We start from the raw sequence: 22,448 nt of genomic DNA on the forward strand, positions 1-22,448 counted from the left end.
GTGGGGTAAGGTTTTATAGCTCAAATATCCCACTCTCAAATACAGTCAGCACAGGTACTCTGGTTATGTTTTGGTTTTCTGTGGTCAAGTTTTCTTTCTGGGAATAGGCTGAATAAAAAGTTAACAAAATGGCTTATGGTTTCTCAAAAGGTGTTAGGGCTAGAACCAAGGTGCAGGAGACACAGGTATATAACCTGACATTCAATATATCTACTGTAGATGAAATTACAAAGCTATCAGAGTGCTTCTCACAAGCAATAACATTTAGATTAAATTAGAAATGGTATAGTGTAAGAAAATATTTGGGTGTCTACTAAAAAAAAAACTTCTACTACGATGATTTTCAGAAGAGCTTGTCGTAGTTAAAGATCTCTCCTTAATGCATCTCTTACATTATAATAGGAGGTTATTTTTCAGATTCACAGGCTAATATAACAGGGTAACCCTACAGTGGAATGATCTGTACTTCTCATGTTCTGCAGGTAATTAGCTACTGCACTTTAGTTCATTACTTCATAGGTGATAAATTACTTTGGGGAAAAATGCTTTTAAAGAGTTTGACAAGTTTAATTAATCTATTAAAACTTTGACTCTTGGATGAATTTACAAGAAACATCCTTCGGTTTCAAGGGCAGCTCAGCTGACACCCTCTACCACCATACCAAAATGGCAATGAGTAAAGAGCACAAACAAGAACAGTGAGATAAATGAAAAAGGTAGTCCTGTGCTTAGACACCTTGCATATAGGCAATTATACATTTCATTGAACAGCAGAATAAAATATTCTTTGTACTGTCCGTGTAGTGTGGTGACAGGTAATTAATACCCAAAGCAAAACAAATTCATACAATCAAGATTCCATGCCTTTTCCGCTGGGAATGCTCTTATTCAGTTGTACACAAAATGCAAATACGCGTGCTCAAAAGGAAAAGATAGACTTAAGGTTTCCTGAAGTACTTATATTACAATACAAGTTTCAACAAGTATATCTTTTCTTTTACCTTACTTAACATACAACATAGATTTAAGAAGTTATTCGACAATTCTTGTTTATCCTTTCTACCTCAATATCTTTTTATTTCTTATCTGCTCTTTACATCCTTCTCCCAAGGTGGAACTCTGAATTTCTTCAAGAGTCTTTGGTACTGTGTCTGGTGTCTAATATATGACCACTTCAAAATATATTCACTCATTTTTATAACAACTTTACATGTCAAACTAATATAATTATTTTTGTTTTGCTGTCAGTTATACGAAGCAATAAGAACACAAGCAGGTGTTTTTTAATTATTTGGACCCCCATTCTGTAATCACCAAAAATGTGACCACATCTCACTTTGCTTCACATTGTCAACACCCTACACATCAATTAAAAAATCAGGTTGCATTAACACAACTTTCTGTTAAGAAAATTCAGCAGCTGGATATCACGGTTTTGTGTTGTCCTCTAAGCAAATGAACAAGTAGTAGCCAGTTTTTCAGTTTATTTCCGTGACTTTCCTAAATTTTCACAGCAGTCTCTAAGGACGACAGAATAGAATCCAGTTCTCAAAAGCATCCTTCACCTCTTTGAACTAAATTGTAGTCATATTTTTTCCACTCCTCTCTTCCGTTTTAGTTTCTCTTTGCTTGTAACTGTCATCCTCATCAAGAATAACCATCATCCTTAACAGCAAAGAATATTGGTGGTTTGTTTTTATTGCTACACAGCTCTGATTTACTCTAAGACAATTTTATTCCCATAGGAAAATGAGGCAACCATTAAAAAAGAATTCTATAATTATATAATTAAAGAGTGTAGCATCACAAGCACAGACAAGACATAAAGCTGCAAGAAAAAAAAAATGCATCTCACACATCTGTGACAGCTGACAAACTTCCATCTCACAACGAAAGTGGATTACTAACAGTAGGTATGAAAATAACCAAAGCTGCAGAATGGAATATGTCTGTTAGTTTTAATGTGTCTTATCCTGTAGTTTTCTCTATTTCTGGGTTAAATAAAATAAAAGTTCAGCTTACCAACAGCTAGAACTCAGCTCTTTTTCAACTGCTTCCCCCTGGGTGGAGTTGGTGTGCACAGTTCAAGGTGAAATGCCTCTATCCATTGAACCTTATGCGTCAACCTACATATTGACAAGAACATTGCGACTGCCATCTGAATGGATTAACACATACAGGGCATTTCTGGGTATTGATTGAAATGGGATACAAAATGAATAATGAACCAGTTGGAGGCTGGGTGGTTCCTAATGGGTGACTGACTCTTAAAACCTTTCCTAGCAGGACACAGCAGTATTGACCTAGTCCCCCAGTGTTAAGTGTGCAGACACAAACGCATGCACACATAGGGAGCCTCAGCATATAGTTTGCTGCTTTGCTAGGAAGGATTTCCATTGTATGGTAGCATATTGCCATGAATCCAGATCGTTAGCAGTGTCAGGAGATCTGTGTCAGATCTGTGTCCTCCCCATGCCACTCTTGCTTATGAAGGTGCCTGTGAGGATTTCTTCTGCTTGCACTTCATAAAAGGCCATTTGCTCAATTTTGAGGAATAAAGGGTCTCTAGTAGCAACTATGGTATTTGCTTATACCCCAAGGCAAAATGTTTTCTTATAGCCCTGTGTATCCACTTTTAATTCTGTCTATTCAAAATATTTAGCGCTTCCTTTATAATGTACTTCTGACTTAACTGTGTTCTGGAAGAAAGGATAACCCAGGCAACCCAACAGTCTAGCCCTTAGGCAGCCTACAGGCAGTCAAAACCTGATGATAAAAGGTCCCTCACAGTGCTAGCAGTAAAGGCAACAGCGTTTTGAAAGGTGAAAAGGGAAAGTAGAGTGGAAAACGGACAATGTGTCTAAGTGCTAGTTCTGTTAGGCTCATGACAGTATCTTTGGAGCCAAGGAATATAAAATACTGACTTAAAAGATTTTAGAAACTGATGGAGCCATGTAAAAACACTGTCCTGAGATGGAGAGAACTGCAGGAAAAATAAAATTGTGCCCACTCTGCAGCAGCAGGGTGGGCTATTTATACCTTACTCTTTACAGCAACAGTAGAGGGCTGACAGCAGTCCCTTCCCATTGCGTAGCCTTACGTAGTGGTGCAAGATGCTGATTTGGTCGTGCAGCACCTATTTGCAGTCTTCAGCTTGTCAGGATATCCCCACAGAAGAGGTACCTGCCTGGATCAGGCTATGAACTGGATGAATAGCATTAGGCTTGGGCAGAGAACTCTTGCTCAGCAGAAAGATGCTATAAACCTTAGCATCAAGGCTTTCCCAGACAAATTCTGATTCATGGTCTGAAATGCTTCAACCCTATATGATGGACGTGTCTTGTATCTGTTTATTTTAAGTTTGTGTTACTAGTTTAAGAAATTATTTGTCTGAACCACTGGAGAGGATTGATTTCCCAGGATGGAGAAGACTTCTCCTTGCCTTGGAAAGTAAAGGAGGCAGCTCCAGGGAAAGAAGGACTGTAGGGTTAAACAGGCAGGCGCCTAAGGTGACAGGGCAGAGAAAGTAGTGAAAGGGATGAGGAGCAGTCCCTCAGGCCACAGAGAAGCTGGGCAGAGGAACTTGAAAGGGAAAAGCCTAGGTTAGGCAGGGTTTGAGAAAACTCAGAAAATGTGTGAGTGGTTGGAAACAAGGGCCTGCCCTGGTTCTGTGAGTTTGCGTGCATTGAAATGGTAATTATGGTAGTTAACAGTCTACTAAAGCCTTGCTTGTTGTTTTATTTTAAAAGCCCGAAGATTAATTTTGATTAGTTAAGTCTAAGAGGGACTCTGGAGCTCAAGGCCTTGTCCAGCTGGAGGGCTGTTCTTACTAGTGAGCTGCATGATGGGCAGACTGGCATTGCAGAAATGTATAGCTGTTAAAGTAATGTTGTATCTTCATTATGACTGGAATGATTCTAACAGCATTACTTTAGTGTATCTCCTATGTGAAATACTTGATAACTGTAGTCAGGACCATGTAGGAGTACCCCTACAGAAATGCTTTATTTTTGAGAGACATGAAACTTTGCACAGTCATCATACACATGATCTACTGACTTCATTTTGTGGTAGTGGATGAGAGTTACGGAGTGATTTTGTTAGAAGCTGCATAACTTATATTCATAGCTTGTGACTCCCATGTTGGAGTTTATCCTTCTATCACTTCTTTCCTTGGATTTATTGATGCCATTCATTATATGCAGCAGGTCAGTTAGGGAGCAATATAAATTCTCTCTCTCTTTCTCTAATTTCAGCTGTAATTGAGTTTTCAGCAGGTTTGTCCATTATTCTTTTGTTACAGTAGAGAAGAGAGATCCTAGCTGGGATCAAGATAGATCAAAGTGTGTGTCAGATAACTAAGTAAAGGTAATGAATTGCAACTATTCCATATGGCAAAGAGAAAAAAATTAAAAGATTGACAAAAATGAATTTGCTATTTGAGTGAGGCAAATTTGTTATTTGAATGAACCTTATTGGAAATATGCTGCTGTACCCCCCAAAAAAAACTTTTTTTTTTTTTTTCTAGGCTATTCTTGCAGTAAGGGATCTATTTTATACATCTGTTGGGGCTGAAGACTTACCAGGATGGACCTCAATCAGCTTCCCTTTGTTTGCACAGTTGTATGTGATTTTGCTTTTTCATTTCACTTATGCATCTTTGCACAGTGATTTTACACATCACTAACTTTGCATCCAAGTTACCGTGATGTGCATGTACTTTTTAGAATGCTAGATTTTCAAATGATGGGAGGAGCGGGCTGAATATAGTGAAATCAAAGTGAAGCCCCTGGTTTGTGCTATGTACAGACATACGCAGTATTTATTTTTCATATTAGCCTTTGATTTTTTTTTGTTCCTTAGAATACAAAGACATGTTCATTTAAGTTTCCACATCATCTACATTTTGCTCCTGTTCCTATTTCTGGAGTGTTAGATTAGGTTTACATAACCTTGTTAACAAGCTATGGGTAAGAACGTTCAAAATATAAAGATGCCAGCATACATATCTGTGTGCATTTGGGTGCAGATGCATTGTATGTATGTGTAAAGGCAAATGGAAAGAAAGCAAGGTCTCAAGGAATAAAACGAAACTGTAAGTTTATAATGTATATTCCTTTTGAAAGTATGTGTCATTGGGTAAAGGTAACTGTTTTGTTTTTGTTTTTTTTCAAAGCAATGCTGTAGCACATGGCGCGCACAGAATTCTGTAGGAGCATTTGTTCTGGGCGTCTGTAAAAGAGAACAGCTCTTAGGACCCCTCAGTGGGTGCATCAACTCCAAGGCATAATCTCTTAGTCTTTCATTATAATTGGAATATGTAATAGCTCAAACAAAGTTAATGAGCTGCATCAGGCACATCATTGGTTTTTGTTTGTTTTTAATAACACATGATTTTCTCTGTAAGCTTTTTTTTTTTTTTTAATTTCTTTAGCTGAATATGTACCAAGTATAAATCTATGTAGCTCTAATTCAGTAACCTAAGTTACATGAGATGACTGTTCTCCCAGTGTTTTTTACCAGATAAACTAAATGGATGAAACTTGTATGAAGGTTTGAAATGCGTGTTCAGCAGTGACAGATTTTTCCTTTGGCATTTATGAGCTGGTATATTACTTTTTGAGAAGCTGAGGTTTTGAAGTAACTTCAGATTCATGACTCAAAGAGAAGATCAAACAAAGTGTTAAAGTAGCTGTGAAATCCACCAGCAAATGGCTGAATGACATGGATTTCAGCCCCCCTCCCCCCTTGAAATTGATCTACAAGCTGAACAAATGTAAATTATATAAAAAAAAAAAAAAAAAAAGTAATGTTAGCTGAAAATTACAGCATGAAAGTTAAAAAAAAATCCACAAAGAAACAGTTTTTTTTTCCCCCCTTAGAAAATATTGTGATTATTTTTCCTCTCTAAAAAGCTAATTGGAAAATGTGATTTCTTAAGTAGTTATTTAACATGCTGTGACCTAGTGTTGTATTTTAGCAATGGGCAAAGGGCATATTAATTTTACTAGTAAAGCTGAACGAGACAATTATACCTCCACTAGCTTGTTAGTACTTGCAAACTAAATTTTTGATGTCCTTTTTTGGTATTATTGCAATACGTTCTAGCCAAATAAGTCCTTTAAGATTACCTTTTTTCCAAAGGTGAACCAGATAGAACTGGACCAGATATTACAGCAAGTGAAATCTATAGCTTCAGAGCAAAGAGGGAGCCAAGTCTAAGTAATAGAAACATATAAATGTAGGTAATAGCATTCAGGAGAACTATAAAGTGAAAACTGCTAGACAGTGTAACAGAACTGTGAAATGTAGTAGTCAGTCAGTGGTTTTGTGGAGTAAGAAATATGCAGCGAGGAGTTTATAATGTCATTTTTCTGAAGAGTGTGCTACCCTAGTAGTAAAAGAGACAGTTTAATCTTTATTAAAAATAATCCTTAATAAAAGTACTTTGGATAGTTCTGTTGCATCTATTAGCTGAACTGCTGTCCCAGATAAGCACCAGAATGGGAGAAGCTATAATGAAGTCTTCTCAAGAATGGCAGTAATATATTCTGTACCTTCCTTAATGTATGCCATTGATTGGTTAAACTCAGTGCATATTTGTAATAACACTGCTTTTAGTAAAACAAAAAATCTAACCAAATTACAAAAGCCACAAATTGTCATGCCATGAATTATAAATAATTTCAACTAGATTGCTCATTATTAGCAATTATTATCTGATAGTTTATAAATCTAGTTTACCCTTATAGAAAAAAAAAATAAAGAAAAGATGTATTTTTATATATATATATATTTTTTGTGTATATATACATCTTGACACCAGTGCTATGATTTTTAACCACCCTTTCCTCTTTGAGAAGAAATTGCAATAGAAACCCAGTCATACATAGAGTGGCTTTGTGTGTGTGCTGGTATGCAGGATAGGACTAAATTTCTGTCAAATGCTAAGAGATGTCAAAAAAAAAAAAAAAAAGGGCAAATGGTTTTGAGGGGGTGATACTTTATTGTTGTGAGAAGTAACAGCAGCCTTGGGTATACCTGATAACTGCAAACTATTTTTGATGCTTCTATTGATTAGGCATAGCTAGAAGTCTGCAGCATTTTATCTTTGAAAGTTGCATTGATTTTACACTTGCTGAGAATTCATCTGTTCTTGATATAAAGAAAGCTTCTGGTGCAGAGCAGGAGAAACGGGGCATATGAAGCAAATCTCTATAAACAAGTGCCAAATTAGCTCTTGTGGATAGAAAAGGCTGAGGTAGAGAATGTTGTCTAATCCAAAACTGATGTGTTTTCAGCCAACACCCAGATATATGCTTGGTATGTAGGCCTTCCACTAAGATTAGTCACCAAAAAAATGTGCAGAGCTCTATACAGAAATTCTTGAATATGGTCCGAAGGAAGAAAGTAGTAGTTTAAGCATATGAACTGTTGATACTTCCTTTTAATGCAGTTACACAAAAGACTAAGTTCAGTCTTGTGGGTACATCAGAAATCTAGTTTCACTCAAACTATATTTATTTGAAATGACAAAAGTTCAAGCCTGATATGTAGCAATACCCTCAGATGACTGAAAGGGCAGCCTATGACAACCCAGAGAAAAATCCTAATGATTAAATGAAAGACTAATTGCAGTTAGAGTTTGGCAGGGCACTTACAATGCTTCAGAATCCAAATAACAGTAACTAAATGAGACATAGAAGGAAGTTATAAATTGTAAAGTTCATTGGTAATGCTTAGATGGAATAAGAACACAGAGAATAAAATGCTAACAGTCCATATTAGAGATGTGTTGTGGATGTTCTCAGATTGTTAGAGGAATTCTAACTACTTTCTTTGTTGATTTTTCCCACCTTCTTGCCCCTACCCTACCTCCCATCTTTAAAGTTGATAAATTTTGCAGTGATATAGGTTAATTGCCCTAATAAGAGTTAGAAAGGCTTGGATTGCAATGTACAGTTTCCAAACAGATTATAATTCAGGTGGGAGTCCTGAATTGAAATGGGATGGGAGGTTTGAACTGTGGTGGGCATAGGCTTTTACTTTCTTTGAACTGAGTGCTTTTGAATTCGCTTTTATCCACTGGGAGCTCTTCAGGGTGTAGATGGATGGATAATGCATTGGCTTTTCCAACGGGGCTGTGTCAGAAGGTGCTGTCAACTACTCATCATAGATTTTTGTGCTTTCCTTTCCATGGATCTCTGAAATTAACAGCATGAAAAAGATAACCTTTTTTTTGACAGAGATGGTGCGCGAGAGGAGAGGAACACTCTTTATTTGGTTTGTCCAGTGCTCTGAGGATCAGCAGATACATGGGCTATCCAACTCTTACCAGTCAATAGAGCAGTGAACTGTAGGGTGAGGATGGGCAGGGCAGTGGTTTAAACAGTAGTCTGCCCTGTGAATAGATTTGCTCTCTTCTCTAGTGTCAGCATGGCTCCTGTGATCTATCAGCTCACACCATGAACTATGCCAGCACTTCTGAGAGCTCGTCCTTTAAACAGCTTCTCTCCTGTAGGGCTTAAACAGAGAAAAATAATAATTTTGGAGTCAGGATCATTCATTAGCTGTATCTGACAAGAAATGTTCTTGTCTGTTCACAACTACAGAGGTGAAATGGTCTTGTGCCAGTTTTAGATCCTACATGTATGTAGACCACGAAGAAATACCAAGAAAATGTGACCATGGGAAATACTATAACAAAAAGGCTTATTTGATCTAGAGGAGTGATTGAAGTGTCTAACACTTGAAACATTCCCTCCCTCCTGCCCCTCCAAATAAAGGAATGAAATGATGCTTCAGAAAGGACAAAAACTGTCTGTATAAATAGGAGCCTCACATGCCATCACTTGTACTTTGGCTAACTTGTCCAATATGGCAGCAAATCCTGCTGGCTGGCTTTAGAGCCTAGGAAAATGGCAGGGCTGTCTCATCAGTCAAGGATACAGACAAGAGGCTTTTGAATTACCATAAAGCTCTGCTAGAAGTGAAGCTGCAGTGTAATGATGAACTGCTTGGAAAAGAGAAAATTTTAATCTGAGAGAGTTGAAATGTTGGATTTGGTAATGCTAAAAAGAAAGTGTTTTAAGGGTTCTCAATGGAAAGAAGAAGTACACTTTTTTTTTTTTTTTTTTGGGGGGGGGGGAGGAGGAGGGATATGAATGACTCAACATCCAGTTCAAAGCCAATGACTTTTGAGAGCAGCTAATTCAACTTTCATAGACTCATAGAATATCCCGAATTGGAAGGGACCCATAAGAGGATAATAGAGTCCAACTCCTGTCTCCACACAGGTCTACCCAAAAACTTAGACCATATGACTAAGAACGCAGTCCAAACGCTTCTTAAACTCCAACAGGCTTGGTGCCGTGGCTATGTCCCTCGGGAGCCTGTTCCAGTGTGCGACAACCCCCTCGGTGAAGAACCTCTTCCTGATAGCCAGCCTGAACCTCCCCTGTTGCAGCTCAGCACCATTCCCTGAGGTCCTATCATTGTTTTCATGGTAACTTTCCTGTTGGCGACAGAAGGACGTTTAACTGATAATATAATTTGTGGGGGTGGGGGCTGGCTGTTTTTGCTGGGATCTGCTGGCAACAACTCTGATGGGACACCTAATTTCCTTGTGTGACTCTTATGCAGAAACCATTCATTTTGATTTCTTGGTGTGCAGACTTTGACAGGGTTGTGCTGGAAGTATCTCAATCCTATTTGCAAATCAAATCACACCTGATCTTTAACTGGCTGTTAACACACTCCTTTAGCCAGCAGGTCTCCTTACACTACTGCACTCCCTTTCATTGACTGCCCTTGGTTTCTCTCATGAAACTTCCATGTTCTTTGTTAGATAAGCACCACGCCTTTAAGTCTGTGGCAAGATCATTGACTAATTTATCTGGCTGCTTTTATCAAGGCAAATAATTTCCTTATTCCTCAGGTACAACATCAGATTTTTATCTAGGAAGTTTAATTTAATCAGTACTATGTTTTACATCTTTATGGCAGGTGTTGCTGTGATAGCCATTTGGTTCTTGTTATTCAGCAAGTTGCTTTTATTCAGTTACTGGTTTCTACTTCTCTGCTCTCTGTTACTGTTCATCACAAACATATTATTCCTCTTTCATGATCTCCTTGGTGGCTTAGTTACCCACCAAGCTTATGCCAGTGCATACATGTGATCGGATGTTGGAACATCAGTGCACAAGAAACAGCCAATTGAGTTAGAGATGTGTTAAGGAAAGGCATAGATTTGATTAAAAGGGGATATAATATGCATAAATCTACAGAAATTCTCTGCATTTTATATTATTAATAGTAAGTTACTGTAATCAGAAGAATTACCAAATAGAAGATAAAAGTAATGGTGAAAGTATATCAGTCTTGTGGCACAGAACCAGCTTGAGATGGACGCTGGGTCATATTACAGGTGCATCTCTAGACTGACCAGGCAAGGTGTGTTTTATAATTGTATAACTACTTAGTTTCTTGGTGAATATCAGCAAGAAACCATATTTCATGTCTCTTGGAAATTGAAATAGAATATATAATTTACTTTCCTTAGTCTGTTTGCTCCTTGACACCTTAGAGAAATACATTTGGAAAGCATGACTTCCCTTTGCAGAAGATACTTATGCTCTTCCTTCATTACCATATCAATCTACCCTAGTTTGTCTAGGACAGGCAAGAGACTCACTCCTGGATCTTTCCTGAAATAATTAGAAATTCCTGCATATTCACCATCAAGGCAATGTAAACAAGAGGTTACAAGTAGAAGTAATAGTTCAGCTATTTTATCCTTGTGTTCTTTTAGAACTTAGGTAAATAATGATGATTAGTCACTGTCCAACGTGAAGGCTTGTTCTACAAGTATTTGTACAGATGTTTTAATTTCTTCCAATACAATCTCTAGGAAAAAAAAATGGCATGGGAGCAGTCTGGGAAATCCAAATATGATAAACTTATTTATTTATTTTTTTGTTTTCCCTGTGTTCTATCTTCTCGGAGCATCCTTTTTTATTTTTTTATTTTATTTATTTTTTTTTTTTTAATTTCATCTTTTCACCCTTCAGACTCTAGCAAGGTTGTGTTCCTGATGTGTGAGAAAAATGATTGTTTATTAATTTCCATGTCTTTTCCAAGTTGCTTCTCTCAAATCCCTTTGGGCCAGCCCAGTGTTTACATTTTAGCTGTCAACAGTTATATTCCTCTATTACTTGATTTAAACATAACTTCATCTTCTACAAAATATGTCTTCTGAAAGCTTTCTTATGTGGTTTTCTGGAAAGAGTATCTTTTATTGTCATTGTAAACCTTTTTGGACAGGTGGAATGCATTTCCAGTGGACCTATGCTGTCATGTCCATAAATACACTCTGTTCTGTGTCTGAGTGTATTAAACTTGTACATGGCCTTTCTTCTTTTTGAAAGAGATGTTATTTATTTAGTACATTTTCTTATTTTAAAATAAGCACCACTGTAGCTTAGGTCATTGCTCATGTAAGATGTGGGCTCTGGGTACATACATTGTCATGGGTACTGAATGGCTCTTCAGGTGTGTTTTGAGCCAGGTCCTACATGCTGCCTTGGACCAGTGTCTGGAGTTTATTTTCCTCTTGCGGTGTCCTGGACTGCTTGCTTCCTGTAGTTCTCATTGATAACAGCTAGAAATTCAGTCTCAGCATCACAACAGAATGCGATAATTGCTCAGCCCAGGTGGGGGGTAACTGAGGTTCCCTGTTCTGTTGTGTTTTCCTGCCTTTGTTAGACCCCTTGATCTCTCACAGCATGCTACAATCACTGCCACTTTCCTGTCTCAGCAGTTGGTAAGACTCTATATCTTTCTTTGCCATGAAGAGGCTTAACTAACTAGAATATATACACGTACAGAGCATGTGTATGTATGTAATGTATGTGTATATATGCACGATATTAGGCACAGAAAGGAATAAATCATAGAATTTTACTAGTCTACTTTCATTTCTCAGAGCAAAACCATGTATTAGGTTGGTGCTGAGAATTATCAGCAGGTCTAAAATTGTTATTGAATTCCTTTTCCTGCATGTTTGACTTTGTGAACAACAGTGTCCTTGCTATAATTTTAAAGAAATGACCTTATGTTTTCAAGAGGAAAGAAGACAACACTTCAAAAATAAATTGTATTTTTTTTTTCTTCCATAGGTCTTTGATTTGCTTCACTCTTATTCAGTATGCAAAATAAGTATTTGTTTGTCATATCACTTTCTTGACCGATTTCTTATACTCTGTTCTTAAAGGCAGTTAGGAAAGTTAGTTCCTCAGCTATGTTAGGAATAAATTGCTTGTTTTTTGTTTGTTTTTAATTTGGTATTTAATATATTTTTATTCCCTTAAAATAGCTCCATATATGTCTGATTTCATATTACTTTCAATGATCAGCTAATCATTTCCATGTATTTTACTGTTCTTACCATCATTCTCAGAAGTTTTGCTAGTGTTTGGAAAGATCTCGCACAGCAGGGAATTATAAAAACTTGAAGTCACTCCATAAGAAATAGCACAACAAAGTAGAAATGTGCCAAATTACCCAGAAACAATTTGGATGGCTGGCAAACAGGGTAGCCTGCTGGTTTGTGAACAGTGTAGGTAATTTGCCACTCAACTCTCCTCTATTTGCTTCAATAAATTGTAGGGTACTTAGTACCCTACTATCTGTTATCTATCTGTCTGTGTTTCTCTGCGCTGTCAGTGTCTGACAGTAGTTCTGCTCCGTTTTGCTTGTGTCTGCCTTTCACTCTCAGCTTGATGGAAAACCTTTAAAAACCCTGTGGTGTTTTGGAGGCTGAGGTCCAACAGTTTGTATGTATTAGTGCATCTATGTAGTATAATCAGACGACCACAGTTGAAAAGGAATGAAAACATGAATTTAATACACCTAAAATATAGTTCAGCAACACTATACGAAAATGATTCAACAATAAGCTCTAATAATGCAACAAGAAAGAGTACTCAGGTCATATAATTTTCAATCAACAGTCTCATAAAGAAGGTGTTATAAAATGCCATCCACATCTGTGCAAGATAAAGACTGTTTAACAATGCCGGTCAGCCATTCTCCTTTACACAAGAACTGAAACTCCATTTAAATTAGAAGGGCTTTAGGTTTTTGTGAGTATGTTTGAGGAAAAGGAGAATGTAAATTATTTAAAAAAAAAATATGGTGGTGAAGGTGGAGGAAAAAAGGAAAGATAAATCAACAGTTGTAAAAAAATGTATATACATGTTCATGCTTGTGTGGTAATTTCCTGTTGCTTTCCATTGTACTGGCATTATCCAAGTACAGCATGGATGACCCACAGCAAACAACATGGTCGTGGCTTCTTACAAAAATTTCTGAAAGGGAGTGTCATTCCTAGCGGAATGGGTTGTTATGGCCAAGGATTTTAAGGTTATAGGTCCTTTGTTGTTCTGCAAGCAGTGTAACAAATCTGTTCTTTTGGTATTTGAATGTATTGATTTAAAGTCTGGACAAGAATTTCAATATTGTTTTCTTTTATATTAGACATGTTATCTACTTTTTGTTTTCTGGTAGGTGACATATGTATGTGTATGACTTTGGTTCTGCAACATTTTAGAAAAAACATGGTAGTATGCAACTGAGTAATATTTTGGACTGAATGCAGTAAAACTGTATTTTGGTAGATAACTTATTGATTACCCATATAAAGTAAATTGTGTTAATGTGACCGCATATTTTACATTGAGGAATAATTCTTTACAGAGATATAAATATACTTCAAATGAAAGGGGGTGCTGCTGCTGCTGCTTTTTTTTTTTCTTTTTCTTTTTCTTCCCTTTTCCACCTTTTACTTCTGATTTCAGCCCCTCTACCCATAGTAAATGGTGCTGATTTGTGTGAGAAACAAGACAATACTTCAGCTTGTTATGTACTGTTTCTTTGTATTTGCTTTCAGGCAATGGACAGTAAATCTGTACTGAAAAAAAAAAAAAAAAAGACAGGATAATTAAAACCATTTTCACTTTCAAACAGTGCTTCTGTTTCCCTTCAGTATTTCTGTGAATAAGAGACCATTGTTTCATCACAGCATCCCGTCTCATTGCTGTGCCCTCCTAATGAAACTGGAATTTCTGCAGGAATCCAGGAAATCACTAACAAGAGATTCACTGAGCAATAAGGTTTCCAGTTTCTGAGTTCTGGACTCTTGTTCAAGGACTCTCTTGGCAACTGTAAACTTATTTAAAATAAATATTGACACGCTAATTTGAAAAATAATGAAGTCTGTTCTCTTCATGCAATATGGAGCAATTTAAAAAGACGAATTTTGGGGGTTACCTTAATGTCTGGAATTGAAGCTAAAGCGAAAGGTAGTTTGATTATACAAGAAATTTAAAATTCATTACTTGGCTATTATTGGCAACTTGGAATCTAGGTTTGCAATTATCTAGAGCTGTAAATTATCTAAAATCAATATATAGATACTTTGAGTTATATATGTTTAATATGGGGCTAGACATTTAATTATGATGACACACCATTTTTATTAGTTTGGCAAATGTAGCTATTTAGAAGATATTTACAGATGATCATAATTTTAATAGCATACATATATTATGGAAATTTGTAGATGCCAGTCCAGCGAAAGTGTTTTTCTGTCTCTGTCCTTCTTTCCTTCTTTTTTAGATATTTGGTATATGAATGACATGGCACGTATGTGCACATACACATTAATTGCATTTATTTACAAATATTGTCCTCAAAAGAGCATTGGATTATTGAATTATTATCCTCCCAGTGTTTTGGAAATGAATTTTCTCTTAGAAAGATTTATGAATTCAACAGGTTTAAGTGTACTGTCTGACATACAGCTGTGCAGATGTTGAAAATAGATTTTTAGTTTAATCATAAGCTCAGTTTTTCACTGAAAAAATATATAACCAATGCGAAATTCCAGGCAAATCTTATTCTTACTGTTCCCTCCTAGATCTTTTTATAGCATATTACTGTGATTGGACTTCCATTGAATTGATAGTCAAAAGTGCTGTGCTCCTATTTTATAAGGAAAAATAATATAATAATTTTCTATATGCACAAGAATGCAATTCTGGCAGTGTTAGAATTTAGGTATATTAATACTGCTCAATACATATGACAAATATTTCTTTACAGCAATTGCATATTTTCTGCTTTCACGTATATTCTTTAAATTTTGTTAGAGCAAGGGAGAATTCTCTACTACAAATCTGACAGAATTTCAGCAGAATATGCTTCTGACAAAGTCTGCTTTCTCCAGATGTTTTGTTTTGCTTTTAGTGAGGCTTCTCAAATATTTTTATTCTTCCTCAAGTAAGAAAAACTTGAAATAAATGAAACTTTTTTATGAAATTACTTTTCTGTGTGAAGTCTAATCTATTTCTTGTTTAGTCCAGAAGCTTATTTATTTGTTTTAAAGTCATGGAAAACTACAGAGATGGAAATAATACACAGTAACAACAATAACAATGGGAATAACAAAAGCAATGGGAATAATTTTCCTTAAGTATTTATTGAATAAATTTGAGAATTGTTTTGCTTGTTAGTTCTTAATTTTGCAGGAATATTTACTTGTATTGTTCGTTCAAGATTTTATCCTTTAAGTTTGAATGCTCTGTTTATCGTAGAAAATAAGAACATGACAAGGGAAAGTAGAAATTGTCCTTTTCTTTATAGTAATTGAGAAATCACTTGAGTAGCTTATATATGGAAATGCCTTTTTCATTTTTTTATTTTTTTTTCTGCATATGTTCTTAATTTGGCAAAGGTATGCTAGGAGGTGTTGACAGTTTTTTTTTTAATTAACTTTTTTTAGAAATTGTGTTGGTATATTAGTTTTTTTTTGTTTGTTTGTTTTTTTTAACGCATATAATCAACATTCCTATGTTGTTGTTTTTTTGTTGTTGTTGTTTGTTTGTTTGTTTGTTTGTTTTTCTGTTTAAAAAAGGAAATTTTCCCAAACTGTATTTTGTCAAGGGATGTGCTTTTAATAGTTAATTCTGCTGTGATTTTTACATAAAGATAAGAAAATTGACAGGAATGGCACAGATTTTGATGCCTCTTGCATCAAAACTCCTTGATGGCAAAAGTGGGAAGTGCAGTGGCTGTAGTAGTTTCTCATGAAGACCATGAAGGAAGAACAGGTAGTCTGTTCCCAGCCACTGCCACACCCCCCGAATGAAACAAACTACCAACAAATAGAGCTTTAATGAAGGGCTGTTATTTCCTGCATACTAGCCAAGAGAAAAAGAACAATTGTCCAGCTGTGTTGTATTAGAAAAGCATGGGGAAAATAAAGATTTAGAGTTGACCTGGTAGTCCTGCTCTTCCCTGTAGTTTTGCTGTTGCAGTGCTAGTGCAGTCCACTAGTCCACTAGTACCAGTCATGACAGACTTGCCTGGAGACTCCACATAACAGTAAGTATAGCAACTTGCTGGTGTTGACAAGCTTTAAAGAGATGGAAAGAAATAATACCAGACTAGATATATTTCTAGTTTGGACTGTTTATTTCTGTCAAGCAAATTTAAACATTTCTGTCTGAAATATTCTAGGTGTGAAGGTGTGCTCACCTGCTTATAGGCAGTATGATCATTGAAAAGCAGATGGACAATTTTATTGCTGGCTTGAAACCAAACTCCTATTCTCAACGGTCACCCTAAACTGGCCTTGTAATTCCTGTGATGTTTCAAAATTGGACCGCATCAATATCCAATTCATAATTCTTCTATGTATATAGCTTTTTCCATTAAGTTGAATTTTCCTACTGAGGTGCATACAGTCCGTTTCACTTTACCTCCTTCCAACTACAGCATAGAGAATATAGCAAGGGATGGGTTTATGAGCAGCACATTGAAAGCAATTAACACTGGAATTGAATCTACATCAAGATAACAACAGGTGATTATACTATTTAACAACTGTTAAATGGTGTTGATGACTAAGTGTAGACCACAAACCCAACAGATTAGGACACAGAGAAATTCAGCTGGCATGTAAATTAAACAAAAATTATATAGATAATTTAGGAATATATTTTCTTCTGAAAAGCTGCACAATAGTTTAGAATGCAATAATTATATATATTTTTCTTCACTGACACACTGCTAGGGTAAGGAAGGTCATTTTGCAGTAGGTATTTTAAATTGAAAAAATCAATTAGCTTAAAGTATTTTTGTGTGTATGTGTTTAGATGCATCTAAACACATACACACAAAATAATCATTTCTATGTTCCACATTTATGGGCTGCTTATTGTTACTTTGGGTAATGGAGAATTTAGACTTAGCTGGATGAAGGAACCTAGGTAACAACAGTGGGCAGTCAAGTATCCAAATTAAGATTTTATATTGGAGCAAAAGCAATTTGAGTATTTTGGAAAGAAAATACTTTGCTTCAGTTAAATGATCTCTAATTGTCTTAATATAAAGCCACCTAACTTAATAGAGGAAATTTTTCCTCTCCTGATGGGAATGTTACTAGTGTCTTTCAGTTCTCTAATGACCAATGTTAGCATAAATTAGGGATAGTATTGTAAGTTTGCTATGATTTGTATGCGTTCTGTCATCTAATCCAATTTATTTCACATATGCCTCTCCATCCAGAAAAGGCAAATCAATGCTTTCCTAAAATTCCTTTAGTGTGTGCAAAATCCTAAATGATCTTCAATTGTCTTTCACTTATCAAAGTCCCATAAGGAGCAACTGGATGTTGATGGGATATCACTCCAGATAGATGGGCAGAAAATAATGGAGGATGCGAATGATTCATGGGAAAAAAAAAAAAGTTTTGGTAACTATAAGCTTACTGTATGCTGCTCAGAGTTCAGGTCTCACTTTTCTTCTGTTAATTCCATGTTAAGATTTTGATTTTGTAAGAAAACAGATGGCTATCAACTTAAACAGGTGTTTACATTGCACTTTTTAAAGCTTAAATGATGAACACACAGCTTGAATTTTGCTGTAGTACACAGGGAATTAGTGCTTTTGAAAGGGTGTCTGAGTAGAGAAAAATTGTGTGTGTGTGTGTGCATGTCTTTGGACCTTTGCTATTATAGAATGCAATGAAAGACAGTGGATTTGAAGGAACAGTTTCTTTTCCACCCCTGTAGAGTATATCTTGATGAGAATATACACCACAAAAATGTGATCTAAATGACTTGCAGTAAATAAAGGAAGAGCAAGGGGGGAAGCATTTACTGTTTGGTGATTCTTTCAGATTTTATGGGTAGGTCAGCATGTTGCTGCCTCCTTAGAAGGAAAACAGATAGAATTAGACTTCATATGTATTAGTATTCATATGTATTATACTTATTTTGTAGTTTGTTGTGTGTGTCCTCAAATAAGCAATTTTAAACATCTTTAAATCTGAAAAAAGCTTGCTAAAATAAGGTGTATAATGCCTAATAGAATTTGATTATAAAGTAGCATGGTGTTAACTATAACACTGAAGTCTTACACTGGTTTCAATCATGGCTGCTGTATAATCTCATTATTCTGCCAGTTTTTCATTGATAGAAATATAAAAAGTATCAGATAATAATAGAACAGCGCCGGGCTGTTCTCACACACATACAGTTTCTCTCCACTTCTCATCAAAGATTCAAGAAACCCCTGCTGCAGTGACTGCTGTGAAGACTCCACTATATATTTTTTTATATATATATATATAATCAACATATATAGTAGTATTCAGTGAACAGGTAAATGATTTAATGTACACTGATCAAATTAACTTGTATTTCTACGTTTGTTTGTCTTCTAATTAGCAGGTAGATGCATCTATATGCCAGTTCCAAAATGTAAGGTATATTAGCGCCCTGATTTCCTCTCCTTTATGGATTCTGCCACCTTGTGGCAATCAGTAAGGGGAAAGGATTAGTGGGAAGGAAAAAAAATCTCTGCCCACCTCTTCTCATGTTGATGTGCTCAGAAAGGTTGAAAGGAGGGAGTAATTGAACAGAACCTTGACTTTCCTTTCGGAAGTGCTTCCAAAGTACAAGGTGACGTTGCCTACTACCTTTTCTGACCTTCTGTAGAGAATTTTCCCTTTAGAGTGGAGAGTGAAACAGAATTACTGACAAGGATATCATTTATCCGTAAATACATGAAGCAAAGACGTACGGTGAGGTACTAAGGTTTGTTTATTTATAATCTAAGTCTGTCAGGAAGGGATGGTAGTGAGCTTTTTGAGACATGTCTTAACTGTGGTCAGAGGTTACAACTCTAGCTTCTGGTAGCCAGAATTTGCTCAAAATTTATCAAGCTGCCGTGGGAAGAATAGTAAGCTGGTTAACTAAGGTGCTAGCAAATATGGAGCAGTGAAAAGTTATTTACAATGTGCTTCTTTACATATAATGTCTTTTGTACCCTATATTTGAGCATATATAGCTAAGAGTAAAAAATAAATTAAATGAAATGTTAGCTTATTATTATTATTATTATCTAATAAGCCATTAAACACCTGTAGTGCTGCTCTATCAGCACTTCTTTTCTATGCTGTTTAGCATCATAAACCATTGGACTTGAATCCTTTCACTGGTGTATGAAAAGTGTGTCTACATTAGCAGTTTGGTTTGCTGGGGTGTGCAGATTTGCTTTGTATTTGACCTTGGAGTCTTGCAACACTCGACAGAGCGTACTCTGAGTGCACGAGATGGATTTCCTTCAGGTGGAAACAGGGTGAAGCTCTGATGTGAACGCAAGGTCCTCCAGCAGCTAGCGCTCTGTGCACGCTGAGTGGATACTAAGGGTGGTTTGCAGCTGGCACAGGCTCAGTTCCCAGTAAGAACAAAAAGAGGGGCTGTGGTCTTGGAACCACAGCACACTGGAAGAAACCTGAACCTCTCTCCTTCCCACTGTACACCAAAACAGAGACAAGCTATAGACATGTAGGCGTACTCACTCTGTGGACTTGGCTGTATTCTTAGGGAACGATTCCAAAACTTTGTGTAGGAAAGACGTACTACTTGGAAGGTTTATATTGCATTGAAGACAAAAGGTTTGTCCCCACCCAAAAAGCTCCTTTAATCTGTTGATGAGGTTATAAACTTGAAACATATTAAAGCCGAGGAACTGGATCATTGGGAAAGATTGTCAGGGAGGCTCTTCCAAAATTTGGAGTGTAATTTTATGTACTCTACAGTTTACATAAGGACTTCATTACAGTGTGTGTGTGTGTGTGTATATACTTGTTTCTTTTGGTTTAAGAAGCAGAGTAAAATGAGTTTAATATTGTGGGCATTGCTATATTGAAAAAAATAAAGCTAAAGGAATGCAGATTTTTTTCTCTGAAATTATCATGCCCTACTTATTTTTCAAATTAGTTCTTTCCTTGTGAGCTACCAGAACACTTAGATACTATGGGCAGGAAACATGAAAAAAAAAATAAAAATAAATAAATCTATTACCCTTCTAGTCAACTGAACAATAGGATTATGTACACCGGAGCAAATGCCTTTCAGTTGTTGAGTGATGCAGTTGATGTTTCCTATTAGGAACAAGAAGATTTAGTCTAAGGTCAGTGCACTTTCTTTATAGGTCAAACGAAATTTCTCATAGCAGAATCAAAGCAAGATCTATTTTAAAAGAACTTACGGAGTCATACTAAGAAAAGCATTCGTTGATATGAACCAAGAATTATTGTCTTAGTTCACCAACAACAGGGAGCAGGTTAGCTAATTCTGTACATGCTGAGTCAAATCTTCAGTTGGTATAAATCAGGATAGCTCTATTGACATAGCACTTCTGTACCAACATTCAATGCTTGAAGACGTGGCCCTCCAAGATGAAAAGGCCCTTCTCTGTTCTGCTGTTGTGAAGTCTGCTGTGTTAATGCAATTTCAAATGAATTTCAGGCAGGCTTGGCTTTTAATCTGCTCGGGAGCTGAAAGATGCAAAATACGTTTTTTTTTTTGTTTGTTTGTTTTTTGTATGTGTGTGTGTGTGTGTGTGATTTTTAGTTATAGAGCCAAGCATGTACTTATGCATATCACTAGGTTCTTGATACGGTATTCTTTTATTGTTGCACTAATGAATACCACAGGGTGCATGTTAGTAAGCTGCTAACAGATGTTTTAGGGTTGATTTTTCTTGAATGTAAAATTTATTATATATGATATACAAGATTATATTTAGCTTTTACACTTTCCCACATACGCTACTATGCTTACCATGGATGTCATTGCACGTAATGCCAGGAACAGAACTACCTAAAATAGGTGGGTATTTGTGAACCCTAGCAGACACCCATGCTCGTTGCCTTCCCTCTGTGGATGTGGAGGAGGAATAGGCTGAGGAGGAATTGGGGCTGGCTGAGTGAGCTGCGCTCGCATGCAGCTGTATCCATTTCCTTTGGCACAGGAGGAGCGTGCCCTCTGCAGATGCCTGCTTTGCTATTCTGTGCTTGCTTTCCTTCTGTCCAGGAAATTTAAGAATTACTGCATTCCTGTCTTTATTTTTATATATCTTCCATGCATGGCTTTAACACTTTCTGATAATTGACAAATGAGCCAGAAATACATGCTGATTTGTATTATCAAATCGAATCAAATTGTGGGGTGGGATTATTATGTATAGTCCTGAAATTAACCCTAGCTAAAACTTCAAAGGGTTGAGGCTAAATTCAGTCACTGTGCATGCACACTGAAGTGCATTTTGGGTGACTTGGAGGCACAGGTCTGTGATGCAGTGACAGGAGAATAAGGAAGAGAGAAGTTACAGAAGAGAGGAAAGCAGGAGCAACTGTAAAGCCAGTTCAGCACTCCAAGCAAATTCTGTGCTTCATTGATGCTAATAGAAATATAGTTATATTTCATACCATATCCCAATTTTGCTCTTTCCTGAAACATTTTTTACAGTTTAGTTCTGTGATTACCCTTTGATGTAACTAAGCTAAGTGTGTATAGAAGATGTACAAGAAATCTCTGCTCTGAAAATTAGAGATGGTCTGTAATTAACATAATTTGTTTGACAGCTTCACAGCATGCCTGTCTTAAAATATATTGATGATTTTTATTTATTTTTTTATGTTTAATTTTCACTCAGTTCCACTTAGGATACATGCTAAATTGACAGACATGAAAATGCTTTTACATTAGACATTTTCAGGTTTGTCATGTATTGGCATAAAGCTCTTGCACTGTCACTCCAAAATTGGTTCAGTTATTGTGGGGGAGGGAGCTGATTATCTTTCCCCTTTCCTCAGAAAATGCGATAAAAATTAGGTGGTTGACACCAAGAATGTTGCATGTATGAAGGTGGAATTGAAACAGAGCAAACACAAAAATGTTCCTGTTAATTTATGTGAGTAGTTTCACTAAAATAAATGAAAATTCACAGGTTTTAATGTTTGTGAGTTCAGGACTAAACCTGTTAAGAATAATGCCCTATATATTATCAAATGTATTGTTTCTATGACAAAGTGG

The sequence above is a fragment of the Netta rufina genome, assembly GCF_964035555.1.
Source record: "Netta rufina genome assembly, chromosome: 1".
Lineage (NCBI taxonomy): Eukaryota > Metazoa > Chordata > Aves > Anseriformes > Anatidae > Netta > Netta rufina.